Below are 14,971 nucleotides of genomic sequence, written 5' to 3' on the forward strand. Positions count from 1 at the left end.
CCTCCCATCTGCTATGTAAATAAAGACCATAACTCTTGCATGAGAAGACTGGTGGTCTTGGCAATAATATAGTTATTCTGCTGTCTCAAGAACAATTTTTCCAGTGTGTTACATATGTTGTCTAGATTTAGTAAGAGGAAGGAAGACTTAGCCAGTACATTTTCTCTCAAGTTTATTTACCTTTAAAAGCCATTGTTGGGTTTTTTGTTTGTTTGTGTGTGTGTGTGTGTGTGTGTGTGTGTGTTTAATTTTTATTTTAACGTTCACTTGTACATATTTGTGGCGTTCAGTGTGTTGTTTCAATGCATGCATATACTGCACAATGATTCACTTAGGGTAGATAGCATAGTTTTGATTTTGGTTTTGTGTTTCTTTTGAGGTGATGGTTGGGAAAACAGGGTGGAGGCTGATTCTAGCACTTGTGACATATAATTACACAGGTGTGTGTTTATTTTGGCTCATTCTAGAAAGATTCATCTGTGTTAGAAGATAACACATATCATCAGAATTAAATTCCTAATATGCTGTTTAGGGAAAAGAAGAAATGATTCCAATAGAGCTGGCATCTGGGTGATCTGGTAACATTTCCTGCAAACCCCTAGGAGCTCTCTCCTGAATAAAGCTGAAAGCAGCAATCAATGTTCCTACTTTAATAAAGAGGAAAAAAAAGACCTCCTGCCACTATGAGACCCCTGATCCTCTGACATACACAAGTAAATGCCCGCCCAGATCAACTGCGACTTAATCTCAGACTTAGATTTCCAGCTTTCTATATCCATCCTGTATGTTCTTTCTCATCTTACTTCCAAATGGCTAACTTGAAAATCATTTCTTGGACTCACTTTGGCATTTTACTCTTGCAATTAAAAAATACCCCCCCCCCCCCCCCCCCCACAAGATGTATGTCACCCTTTACACACAAAGGTAGAGTAATTGGCCTCTGTGTGTTGTCTGTGTGGCCTCATCTACACTTTAGGTGATAATCTTGTGAGATGCTAATTGGACGGAGGATTCGGGCAGTGGAATTTTTTCCACCAGATCTGTCAATGTCTTGAAACCGTGCAAAGTCAGGGCCATTAGGGCTAGAGCCCATAAACCTCCCTCACATCTTTCTCTACGGTTTTGAGAAATTGCCAAGTGGCCTGATGGGCTCTGATTGACCAGCCGCCTCAGCCCTTCACCATCACCCTCCCCCACCCCAACACACGCCCATTCCTGACCTTTACAATCTGGGAGAATTGAAATTGCTTTAAATGGACTGGAAATTCCCACATACTTGAATAATGCCTGTCTCTGAAAAAGTTAAAAAAAAAAAAAGTGGTAATTTCCTTTTTCTGGTAGCAAAAGCTATCCTTTAAAAATCCCAGATAAGAATGTTGTTTGCAGATTCAATCAAGACTTGTGCTTAAGCACTTTTCCATTCTAAAAATCAATATCTTGCATAAAGCTGAAAATAAAATCACTCCACCACAAATAAATGCTAACTAGAATATAACAGTTTTCTCCCATGTAAAAAATAAATGCTGACTTTTCCCTGATTATTTCCCTAGTTTAACATAATTAGCTGAAAATAATTTTGTAAGCCATTTGTATTTTCAAAATGTGAGGTAATAATGCAATGCTCCATTTCAATTCCTTTAATGTGTGAGATTTTTAAATAGCATGTTACTGTGAATTTTTATGTATTAATGGTGACTTTAGAAATGAATTGAGCTATAGCATTTTCATAAGGATTACAGTTTTATCACTATCTCTTTGTAAATTTATAAATCAAGTCTCGAATATCACAAAGATAAGTTTGTTTATTTTATTCTTCATTTTAATGATTCTGCATGCTTAGGAACAAGTTAATGAGCCTGCTCTACTTATTTACAGCAGTTATGGTTACCTTTTAGTTGAAAACTGTGACCCTCCACTAATCTTAAAAATAGGAGGCCTTCAAATAAATAAATAAATAATAGATAAGTTTGTTTATTTTATTCTTCATTTTAATGATTCTGCATGCTTAGGAACAAGTTAATGAGCCTGCTCTACTTATTTACAGCAGTTATGGTTACCTTTTAGTTGAAAACTGTGACCCTCCACTAATCTTAAAAATAGGAGGCCTTCAAATAAATAAATAAATAATCATTCTAGAATTAAAAAAAAAAAAAAAAAACAGGAGGCCTTTTTTTAATGCTACTGCAAACCTGGACTGAGAGTTAGGACACCTGGGTTCCAGTCCTGGCTCTGTCACTAGCTAGCTGTGTCATCTTGAACCAGTCACTTCTACCCCTCTTCCCCCCCACCCTATCCCCCACATCCCTGTGTCTCAGGTCTCCATGTGTAAAATGAGTTGATCCCTAAAGTCATTTCCAGCCCTAGGAGCCTGTATTTTGAAATAAATGTAGTAATTATGACAAGACCTATCAACAGTTGCCATACTGGGTCTCAAAGAAGAAGACAGAGTGTGGATAACTGAAGAACAAGCAGAAGGGAGAACCATGACAGCCACGGAGAGGTGCTGCCAGAAACTCCCTTCAAGAAAGAGATTGGCCATTCATCTGCAAGGGGGGAGTTAGCTGACTGCCTCTAACTATTAGCACCTCAGGATCCGCTACAACCATGCTCTCTGTAGGCATCCCTCAGCCAATGACAGCATTATAGGGGTACAAAGGCCTGGCCATTTCTGCCCAGAGTGGGTCTCCTCTAATGGGCGTATTTGTGCCAGAGCTCCTATTGAGTTGGCTGAGACCTTGTCCAATCTGCTTCATGGTCTGAGGCTCTCCCTGCTCAATCCTGGTTCCACCACCTTTTCCCTTTCACAGGTGTTACCCACCCCTCATAAACCTCCCACACCTCTAACTCCTTCTTAGCACCTGCTCCTTGGAGGACCCAGCTGACACAGCATATAGCAGAATTCTAATAGAAAATACAGAGAGAGCAATCCCAAGACCTGTTGAATAGATGGTGATTAGACTGTCTAGAGAGTCTAGTCTGTCTGGAGAGGAGCATTGGTGTTGAAGAGCAGTTGAAAATCAAGCTGGAAAGGTAGATTAGGGTAAGATTGATGAGGTTGAATGACACTGTCACTCAGGAGGTAGAGTTAAGTTTGGTGCCAGATTAGAGCCCCAGGTTAGCCCCAGGCACATCTTCAATCACCTGCCTACACCATCCTCTAGGCCAGCAAGTGACTGTCTACATAACAGGAGATGGTTACTTCTGCAAACCTATGTGGTCTATATCAGGGTTCCCAAAATCTTCACTGGATGTATCAGTATCAACTGGGGAGCTTGTTGAAAATAAATACCCCTCGGCTCTTCCCTAGACAGCTGGATCAATGTCTCTGGGGTTAAAGAACTCCTCCAGGCCCACCCCTGCCATTAGTCTCATATGTAAGCAGGTATATCCATTTCCTATTGCCGTTGTAACAGATTACCACACACTCGGCTTACAACAACACAAATTTATTATCTTATGGTTCTGGAGATCGAAAGTCCTACATGGGTCTCACTGGGCTAAAATCAACATGTCCACTAGGCTGCCTTCCTTCTGGAGGCTCCAGGAGAGGATTTGTTTCCTTACGCTTTCCAACTTCTGGAGAATGCCCACATTCCCTGTCTTATGGCCAGCAGCATTGCATCTCTTTGATCATTCTTCCATAATCACATCCCTATGATTCTTCTTTTTCTTTCCTCTTCCATTTTTTTTTTGATTCCTTGTGATTACATTGGGCCCCAGATAATCCAGGATAATCCCATTGTTTTAAGGTTAGCTGATTAGCAATCTGAATACCATCTGCTCCCTTTGTTCCTCTTTGCCATGTAACCTAACGTATTCACAGGTTTTTGGGAGTAGGATGTGGACATCGTTGGGGCTACTATTCTGCTTATCAACCAGGTTTGGAAACCACCAACATATGTGATATAAATGTTTCTACCCAAAGCTATAATATCCAAGGACTGCTGTTTAGTGAATCCACACTATTTTTTTTCCTTCAAATGAATTTTTTTCCTTCAAATGAAGTGGCCACTCTTAAAAATATGCATACCCTTTAACCTGGCAACTTCACCTCTACGAATGTATCCAAAGAAAATAAATTTGACAGAAGCACAAAGATGTAAGTACACAAACGTTCAACACTGCATGGTTTATAACAGTGAAAAATCAAGAACATAAATGCCCAACAATAGGGCACGTGTTAAACAAATTATACTCTATTAATCCAATATAATTTAATATGCAACCATTAAAAATGGTGCTAAGATTCGTGTTTATTCATGAAAATGCATATTAAATACAAAAAGTTATACACGGATGTACTGCATACACATATGCACTTTAAGCTCATGGTAAAAATATACATGTGTAATTCAAATAGGTATAATTGTGGATTACAGCATTGTTAGTAGTAGCAGAAAAAGTAGAAGTGAATCCAATTTCTATCAAAAGTGAATTGGCCAAATAAATTACGATACATGTATACAATTGAATGCTATGGAGCAGGTAAAAATAATCAGGTAGATTTGTAGCCATTGATATGGGAAGACATCTAAGATATATCATTAATTTGGAAAGGCAAGTTACAAAATAGTCTGTTTAGTGTTATCCTATTTGTATTTCTTAGAAAGGGAGATATTAATGTGTGTGTGTGTATAGGGTTGCTCCTTTGCACAATGCTGCACAATTCCAGGGGAGGCCATTTACATTCTATCATGTGATGTTCTGTGTGACAAAGGCTTTCTGAAATACAATTGTGTGTATGTGTATGCATGCACGCATTTATGTGTGTGTGTGTATGTATGTATACACACATACACATAGTATGTCTATACAGTATATGTGTATTTGCACATGCACGGGAAATACATAGCTAATGACTGGAATAATCCCAAACAATCAGTCAGCAGTGGTTTCCTTTGGGGAGTGTGACTGGGGAGGCTCTGAGTGTGTGTGTACTTGTGTGTGGTGGTGCTGATCAGGGAAATGTCTCTTTTCACCTTATATTCTTCTGTGCTGTTTCAAGTTTTTACAATCCTATGTTGATTTCATGAGAAAATCATTTTATTTTATTTTATTTTATTATTTTTTGTCCATATTCTAATTTTATTTAATTAATTAATTTTCTTTTATTTTTGGCCATAAAACAAGTCAATACATTTAAAAAGACTAAGATGCAAGAAAATATTTTCTCTGACCACAATAACAGAAGGAAATTTAGAAATTCACAAATGAGTGGACATTAAACAACACTCTCCTAAATAAACAATGGGTAAATAGAAAAGTCACAGGGAAATTAGAGAATACTTTGAGATAAAGATCAAAGTGCACCATATTAAAATTATAAGATGCAGGGCTCATGCAGTGTTTAGAGGAAAATTTATATTTATAAACACTTATATTAAAAATAAGAAAAATCTCAAATCCATAATGTAAATTTCTACCTTAAGAAAAAAGAAAAAGAGCAAACTAAACCAAAAGCAAATATAGATAAGAAATAATAAAGATTACAACAGAAATATATGACATAGCGAATTAAAAAACAATAGAGAAAATCAACAAAACCAAAAGTGCAAAAAAAAAAAAAATTGAGATCCATGCATAGTTTTTTCATAATACGCATTTTCCATGAAGACACTTCATGTAGCCCCTAAGTCCTGTTGGAGTGAGCAGGACTGAAGCCATGCTGGGACCTAAAACCTCATGGACTCTCAAAGATTTTAAAAGGACAGTTTTTTTCTTGGCATGCATTTCTCTGACTTCCCTCCTTTCCCATGGTTATTTGATATTTTGAACCTTGGTTATGGGGCAAGATGACATCATTTACATGAATGTAAAGTTGTTTTCCAGCCAGTGTGAAACTGCAGACTTGCTAGGAGGCACGTACTATCCAGACCCCAAGATAACAGCAAAAATGGGAACAGAAACCAGACGGAGTCTTGGTGCGACCTTCCACCTGGCTCCTTGCATGCAGCCCCCACAGCTCACGTCGCCTCCCTCCTGCTTTTCATTTCGTTGCCGGTCCCTGTCCGGTACGGGCGCAACACTGAGGGTTGCGATCCGTTGCCGGACACGAAAAAAGACAAAAAAGAAAAAAAAATAATAAAAAAAAATAAAAATAAAAAAATAAAAAACATTAGAGAAAATCAAGAGAACCAAAAAGCTGATTCTTTTAAAAGATCCTCAAAATTTGCCAATCTTTATCTAAACTGAAGAAGAAAAAAAAAGAGAGAAGACCAAAATTACTAAAATTAGAAATAAATCAGGGGTATTATTACATTGTCATTATGATTTTTTGTGGTAGTAAGATTTAGTTTCTTTCACTTTCTCATTTGCATTTTTGTTCTACCAGTAGGTTTTGCTCATTCTTGTGTATTTGTGTACTGATTATCATTTTTCAGATTCCAGATGCAGGACTCCCTTGAGGATTTCTTGTTGGTCTGGTCGTGTGGTGGTGGACTCCCACAGTTTTTTTTTTTTACCTGGAAAATATACCATTTTCCACTCATTTCTGAAGGATAGACTTGCTGTGTATAGATTTCTTGTCTGGCAGGTTTTTTCTTTTAGTATTTTGAATATATCATCCCATTTTCTTCTGCCCTGTAGAGTTTCTCTTGAGAAGTCAGCTGTTAGCCTGATAGCCTGAAGGTGACTTGATGCTTTTCTCTTGATGCTGCTTTTTTTTTTTTTTTTGGTCTTTTTTTTCGTGTCCGGCAACGGATCGCAACCCTCAGTGTCGCGCCCATACCGTACCGGGACTGGCAACGGGATCGCAACCCTCGGTGCTGCGCCCACACCTTGCTCAGCCAGTGAGCGGGAACCGGTCTGTATGTGGGATCCGAACCCTTGGCGGGAGCGCCGCTGCGCTCCCAAACGGCACACTGTAGCAGTGCGCCACCGGGCCGGCCCTTGATGCTGCTTTTAAGATTCTCTCTTTGTCTTTGAGCTTTGCCAGTTTGACTGTAATGATGAGATCTGGACAGGATCTTTCTGTATTGAATCTGTTTAGGGATCTTTGAGCTTCCTGGATCTAAAGGTCTGTGTCTCTCCCTATACCTGGGAAGTTTTCCATCATTATTTCATTGAATAGTTTTTCCATGCCTTTTTCCTTTCTCCTCCCCTTCTGGAACATTCATGATTCGAATGTTTGTGTGCTTAAGGTTGTCTGTAGGCTATTTTAGACTTTCTTCATTTTTTAAAATTCTTTTTTCTGTTGTTGTCCACCTGGGTTATTTCAAAAAGACTATTTTCAGGATCAGAAATTCTTTCTTCTGCTTGTTCTAGCCTGCTGCTTAAGCTATCGGTTGTTTTTTATTTCATTGAGTGGATCTTTCAGTTCCATGAGTTCTGCTACATTCTTTTTTAAGGTATTAATCTCTTTGTAAATTTCCTCCTTCAAATCCTGGATTTTTTTTCTCATTTCATTATGTTGTCTAACTGAGTCTTCTTGTATCTCAGTGAGTTTCCTTAAGATTGTTGCTCAGAATTCCTTTTCAGTCATTTCAAGCATGACCTGCTCTATAGGGTCTGACATTTGAGAATTGCTGTATTCTTCTGATTCATATTTTCTTGGGTTTTCATGTTTTTAGTATCTCTGCATTGCTGTCTGATCATCTGGTAGAGTAGTTGCTTCTATTATTCTGAAGTGGTCTTTGAGGAGAGAGATATCCTCTTCTTTTTCTGGTCTCTGCTGGTAACTCTCCTGTGTCAATGCAGTTGAGTGTCTGGCGGGCCACCTGCACAGTAGCTGTGGCTACTGCTGTGGCATTAAACTGCTTTTGTGGCAGCTGTGGCTGTGTCAGTGGCTGTGGTAGGCCAACCACACAGAAGTGGTATTTTTGGCATGATCCTTGCCTGATTTTGGGTGGAGGATGCTGTCCTCAACTCTTGCCTAGGACCCCAGGCATGGGTATGCTCTGCTTCTTGTCTGCTTCCAAGAGGAGGGGGCTGGCCCATGGCTCCTGTCTAGGACCCTGGGCAAGCTCTGTTTCTTGCCTGCTTCCAGGAGGAGGGGGCTGGCCTTTGGCTCCTCAGAAAATCATTTCCATATGTATCTTAAGTGGAAAATTTTTAGCAAAATGAACAGTGGCTATCTCTGAGTGGTCATGATAATTGTGAAGCAGTGAAATATGCTCTGTTCTCTCAAAGCTTCTCTGATAACCCAGACCAATTCTCTTTTAGTGTCCTGTTCCTTTTGCAAGACTGTGAAAGAATTATACACTCCTGGGGGCAGATAAAGCCTCAAGAGATTATCTGAGCCAGACCACTGCCTTCAGAAGGACAGAAAAATTATTTAAATGATCCAGGACATCATTGCATATCAGAAAAATGTCAATAACCTTCTTTGGGAAATACAAATTACCTGTATGCAGTGATGTTTTTTGTGATTAGTTACATCTTCTGTAAAAATAAAAATGAATTTTTAAAAACATCTGCTGTCTATTATGAAGTTACTTTCACATAAACTGTCACAATTTAAACCTCACAGTGACCCTGTACAATTGACAGATAAGGAAACTGAGGCTCAGAGAGATATGTACATATTGCCAAAATGGGGAGAGGGGAGGAAACCAACTTTTAATGAGCACCTTATATGTGTTAGTTACAGTATATAATTTCATTTTATCTTCACAACATATAGGTGTTATTATTCCTATTTTCAGATTAGGAAACTGAAGGTGTGAGAGGTTCAGTAATTTCCTTCAAGGTTATGCAGCTCAAAACTTGTAGATTCCCATTTGCAACAACATGGATGAGCTTGGAGAAGCTTATGTTGAATGAAATAAGCAAAGCCCAGAGGGATAAATACCACATGTGCTCACTCATAAGTGGGAGCTAAGAGAGAAAGAAGGAAGGAAACAAAGACCACAGTGGTGCGTTGGACTTGCAGAGGGTGAGAACATACCTAGGGATACAAAGTGGAGTGGGGTAAGGGGAATGGGGAGGGAGGTCAGGGACCACTGGGTGGGGGACATGGGGTATAACCACAATGTGGTAATGGGTATGCTGCCAGTATGGATCTGGCCTTCACGTCTTGGGCACAAGTGGTGACACTCAGCTTTGTACCCCATGAATATTCATAGCCAATAAAATTTTTTTTTACAAATCAAAAATAATAAATAAATAAATAAATAAAAATAATAAAAAGCAAAAAATAATAAAATAAACTTTGCAGAGCCAGCATCCAAACCAGCTCTTCCCTTTCTAAGGGAAGTGTTCTCTCCATTAGCCTACCAGATCTCTCTACAGCTTTTCTCTGGTGGGCCTTGAATTCCCTTGATATAACCCTGCAATTTTTAAAAAAATTAACTCTTATTTTTTATAGTCTGCAGAATCCTGCATTTGAGGGTCTCAAAACTTCTGCTCCAGTCCTTGTGAGCAACAATAGTTGCAAAATGAACTCAGCTCTGAGATTTAGTTAACAAAAGATATGAGCAGTTCTTTTGTTTCAGAACTGCTTTCAGAATCATTCTTTTCAGAATCATTCCTTTGTTCCTGAGGTAGTGGGGCAGAGAAAAGGAAAGAGCAGTTTGTTTTTGTGGTAATTACTGCTTTTGGTAAAAACACTGACCTGTACAGGAATGTCTATGAGTGATCCCTTTATAAAACCTATTAGAGGGGGAAGTTGCTATTTAATAGATATACAGTTTCAGTTTTGCAAGATGGTAAAGTTCTAGAGATCTGTTGCATAACAATGTGAATATTCTTAACACTACTGAACTCTATGCTTGAAAATGTGTAATACAGTAAATTTTATGTTATGTGTTTTCTGCCACAATTTAAAATTAAAAACAAAACCTCTTAAAAATGTCTGGGAATGTTTAAGCAATGTTTAAGGAAGAAAAAAAATGAGAGAGAAAGAGGTGAGGAACATGTTATTTTCCTTGCTCTGACATTGTAAATTTATTGCTTGCCCACCCTTGTAATCAATGCACATCTAGAATCTTCAAATTACAGATCTGAATCTGTCATACTTATGATGAGGTGAGGAATCAAGCCAAAGAGCTTATAGTAATAGAATGAGGGAGTTGACCATTTCCTTGCACCTGTAATCTACATGTGAAACAATCCACAATGACCTGAGCTCTCAAGGATTCTCTTAAAGAACTGCTAACTTAAAAAATACTTACAATCAGGGGGAAAAAAAAGTATGATCATTTCAATATACACAGAAAAAGCATTTGACAAAATTCAACAATACTTCATGATAAAGACTCAACAAATTAGGTATACAAGGAAAGTATCTCAACACAATAAAAGCCATATATGACAAACCCACCACCTACATCAACCTGAATGGGGAAGAGCCAAAAGCTTTTCCTTTAAAAACAGGAATAAGACAAGGATGCACCTTCTCACCACTCTTATTTAACACAGTATTGGTAGTACTTGACAGAGCAATCAAGCAAGAGAAAGAAATAAAGGACATCCAAATTGGAAAAGATGAAGTCAAATTGTCACTGTTCACAGACAACATGATCCCATATATAGAAAAACCCATAACCTCTACCAGAAAAATCCTAGAGCTGATAAACAAATTCAGTAAAGTTGCGGGATACAAAATCAATACACAAAAATCAGTAGCGTTTTTATTCTCCAACAATCAATTAGCAGAAATAGAAATCAAGAAACAAGCCCATTTATAGTAGCCATCAAAAGAATTAAATACCTAGGAATAAATTTAACCAAAGAGGTGAAAGCTGTCTACAATGAGAACTGCAAAATTCTGCTGAAGGAAATTAAAGAAAACACCAAAAGATGGAAAGACATTCTGTGTTCATAGATTGGAAGAATTCATGTTATGAAAATGTCCATATTACCCAAAGCAATCTATAGACTCAATGCAATCCCCATCAAAATACCAGTGACATTCTTCAAAGAAACAGAAAAAGCAATCTTAACATTCATATGGAATAACAAAAGACCCCCAATAGCCAAAGTAATCCTGAGCTAAAAAAAAAGCTGGAGGCATAACACTACCTGACTTCAAACTATACAACAAAGTATAGTAACCCAAACAGCATGGTATTGGCATAAAAACAGACACTCAGACCAATGGAACAGAATAGAGGACCTAGAAATCAACCCATGTATTTACAGCCAACTGATCTTCAACAGAGGTGGCAAGAACATACACTGGGGAAAGGACAGCCTCTTTAATAAATGGTGCTGAGAAAACTGGACGTCCATGTGCAGAAGAATGAAACCAGTCCATGTAACAAAACTCTTGCCATATACCAAAATCAACTCAAAATGGATTAAACTCTTAAATATAAGACCTGAAACTATACAATTCCTAGAAAAAAACACAGGGGAAACACTTCAGGTTGTAGGACTGGGTAAAGACTTTATGAATAAGACCTCAAAAGCACAGGCAACAAAAGGAAAAATAAATAAACGGGATTATATCAAATCAAAAAGCTTCTAAACAGCAAAGGAAACAATCAACATCAAACAGCAAAGGAAAAGAATGGGAGTACAGAATGGGAGAAAGTATTTGCAAACTATGCATCTAACAAGGGATTAATATCCAGAATATACAAGGAACTCAACAACTTAACAGTAAAAAACAAATAATCTGACTTAAAAAATGGGCAAAGGAGCTGAATAGACATTTCTCAAAGAAGCCATACAATGGCCAACAGGTACACGAAAAAATGCTCAACATCACTCAATATTAGGGCAATGCAAATCAAAACCACATTGACATATTGTCTCATGCCTGTTATATTGGCCATTATCAAAAAGACAGAGAATAAAAAATGCTGGCCAGGATGCGGAGAAAGGGGAACCCTCTACACTGTTAGTAGGCCTTTAAATTAGTACAGCCATCATGGAGGTTTCTCAAACTACAGATAGAACTACCACACAATCTAGCAATCCCACTTCTGGGTACATACCCAAAGGAATGGAAAGCATCATGTCAAAGTGATACTTGCACTCCCATGTTTATTGCAGCTCTACTTACAATAGCCAAGATATGGAACCAGTCTAAATGTCCATCGATGGGTGACTGGATAAGGAAAATGTGCTGTATATACACCATGGAATACTACTTGGCCATAAAAAAGAATGAAATTCTTCCATTCACAGCAGCATGAATGAGCTTGGAGAAAATTATAAGTGAAATAAGCCAGGCACAGAAAGAGAAACACCACATGTCTTCACTCATAAGTGGGAGCTAATTAATTAATTAAGAAGGAAAAAAGGAAAAAAAACAATCATAATAATAAGTTGACCTATCAGAAGGAGGGAACAGAACTGTAGTTACTAGAGGTAGGAAAGGGGGAGGGGAAGGGGGGATAGTGAAAAATTGGTAAATGGACACAAAACAGCTAATTAGGATAAATACATTCTAGAGATGTATGGTTGAGCCAGGTGTCTATAATTAACATTAATTTACTGCATGTTATCAAATGGGTAGGAGAGGAGATCAAATGTCTTCAATACAAAGAAACGATCAAGTTTTATAGTGATGAATATGCTAATTTTCTGATTTGATCATCACACATTGTACACAGGTATTGATATTCAACTCTGTACCCCACAAATATGTATAATCAATCATGTTTCAACAAAAAAAAAAAATAAAAATAGATGTAGTCCTTGAATAAAGTGAATAGTCTGATTTACTAAAAAAATAAAACATTTACGTGTCAGCTATATTTGAATGCACCACTAGATGGTACAAAAACCTAGCTTTCTGGTAGTGAGCTGCTCATGTTGTGAAGGCGAGGGCAGAGTAGTTAATTTGAAATACTCGACATGTTCTTTCTGAAGTTGGAAAGTGAAACACATTGGAAAAACATCTGGAAAAAATAGCATTACATTCTCATTTTCTGTTGGTTTGCTTCCAGCTTGCTAATAACAGAAAAGGCACATTTAGGAAGACAATTTTGACACGTTTTCAAAATTTCCTAGCTGCTTGGCTGGAATTTTGTGTCCCCAAATCTAGTTTCAATGGTGATATGTCCACTCTAACTGGTTTAACCTTAGTGGCTTCTAGAATTATTGAAATTATGGGAGAAACATTTCCAATTTTGGTCAGAAAAGCTTGATACTTTGAGAGTATATTGTCTTTTCCAAAAAGAGAAATGCTTCGGAGTTCCAGAAAAGGATGTAGCAGGATTCCATTTACATAAAGTTAAAAAAAAAAAAACCCAGGCAGAATGAATCTACAGTGCTAAACTTCAAGGTTCTAAATTAAATAAAACTAGAATTTTAAAATAAAAACATAAAAACAAAAAGGCCCTTTTATTTGGAAATTAAAAAACTTTATATTAAACAGATCTTGAGTGAAAGGGAAAAAATGAGAAATTACAGATTTCCCTAAAAATAATGGTAATGAAAACACTGAACATCAGAATCTGTGGGGTACACTTAAAGCAGTGGCAGGAGGAAAATTCATAGCCCTAAACATCTACAGTAATGAGAATAAAGGAATAAATTAGTTAAATTTCCAACTAAAAAGAACTTGAAAAAGAACCACAAGGTAAACCAAAAGAGAATACAGGGAAGGACATAACAAAGATAAAATCAAAAGTCCAGGTTACCCTTGGAGGGGGGTGGGTAGTGGCTGAAAGGGGGCCCAGGGGAGGGGTGCTTGAGGGTGCTGGTAACGTTCTGTATACTGATCTGAGTGCTGATCACACACGTGCTTTCACTTTCTGACAACTGGTCGAGCTGGCCAATTAAGATTTGTGCTCTTTCCTATACCTATGTTAAACTTCATTAAAAAATTCACCAAAAAAAGAGAAGTTATAATTTTTAACTTTTTAAATTGAAACATTGATTGTATATATTTATGGGGTACAGAGTTATATTTCAGTACATGTATACTACGTGTAGTGATCAAATTGGGGTAGTTAGCAAATTCAACATTGCAAAAATGTATCGTTTCTTTGTGATGAGAGCATTTGAGCTCCTCTCTTTTAGCCATTTGACAACACACAATAAATTATTATTAATTATAGATACCTAGCACTACTGTACACCAGTAGAACTTAATTTTCCCATTTAGCTATAATTTTGTGTACATTAACAAACCCCTTATTATTCTCCCTCCCCTTTCCCTTTTCTGCCTCTAGAAACCACAGTTCAACTCTCTACGAAGTTATAATTTTATTGTTCTGTTTTCCCCAGTACGTTATTGTTCCCCTAATGCTTAGCATATTATCTTTCCCAAGCAGGCGCTCAATAAATGTTGAATGTTCTTTAATAGCTTTGTATGTCTTACCATCGAGCCTGTCATTATTAGAATGTAGGGCTGTACATAACAGGAGTAGTAGCAATAGTCTGAACACATACAACAGTTCACACAATTCCAAGCTCTGAATCCCTGAAGTGGAATGCATTGCCTGGATTAGGCAAAGGATGTAGATCACATGTAGGCATGCAGGGTCTCCTGACCTGGAAATGGTGGCTATTATAGTGATAACAACGAGGAAAGGGAACAGCTTACTCATACTCATCTAGAGTGACCAACTGTTCTGCTTTGCCCAGGACTACCCTGGTTTTAGCACTGAAAGTCCCATGTCCCAGGTAAACTAGTACAGTTGGTCACCTTATATCACTTTACATATTTTATCTATCTCATTAGCCTTTGCAATAACCTTATCAGGGAGGTACTACTATTATTTTCATTCTACAGATGAGAGAATAAAGGCTCAGAGGGGTTAAGCCACTCGTGTAAGGTCACGCAGCTAAGAAGTAGTGGAGTGTCAACTCTAGCCCTGGTGGGACTGACTCCAAAATCAACATTCTTTCCACTCTACTGCAGCTGTAGAGAGCCAAAACAGACAGATGACCTCAGTCAGTGGAAACTGAATTACTGAAGTACTCCTGTTAGAAAAGATATCTTCAACTTGTCCAGAGAATGACAGAGAAAATTCAAGATCAGGTGAAAGAAATGTGCATTGGGATAGTTCCCTTGGCCCAGGGCTGAAAGCTGTGGTTTAGTGAAGTCATTCTAGGCAAGGTGTCCATTAAAGCC

Source organism: Galeopterus variegatus, unplaced genomic scaffold, assembly GCF_000696425.1.
Source record: "Galeopterus variegatus unplaced genomic scaffold, G_variegatus-3.0.2 Scaffold4102, whole genome shotgun sequence".
In the NCBI taxonomy this organism is placed as follows: Eukaryota; Metazoa; Chordata; class Mammalia; order Dermoptera; family Cynocephalidae; genus Galeopterus; species Galeopterus variegatus.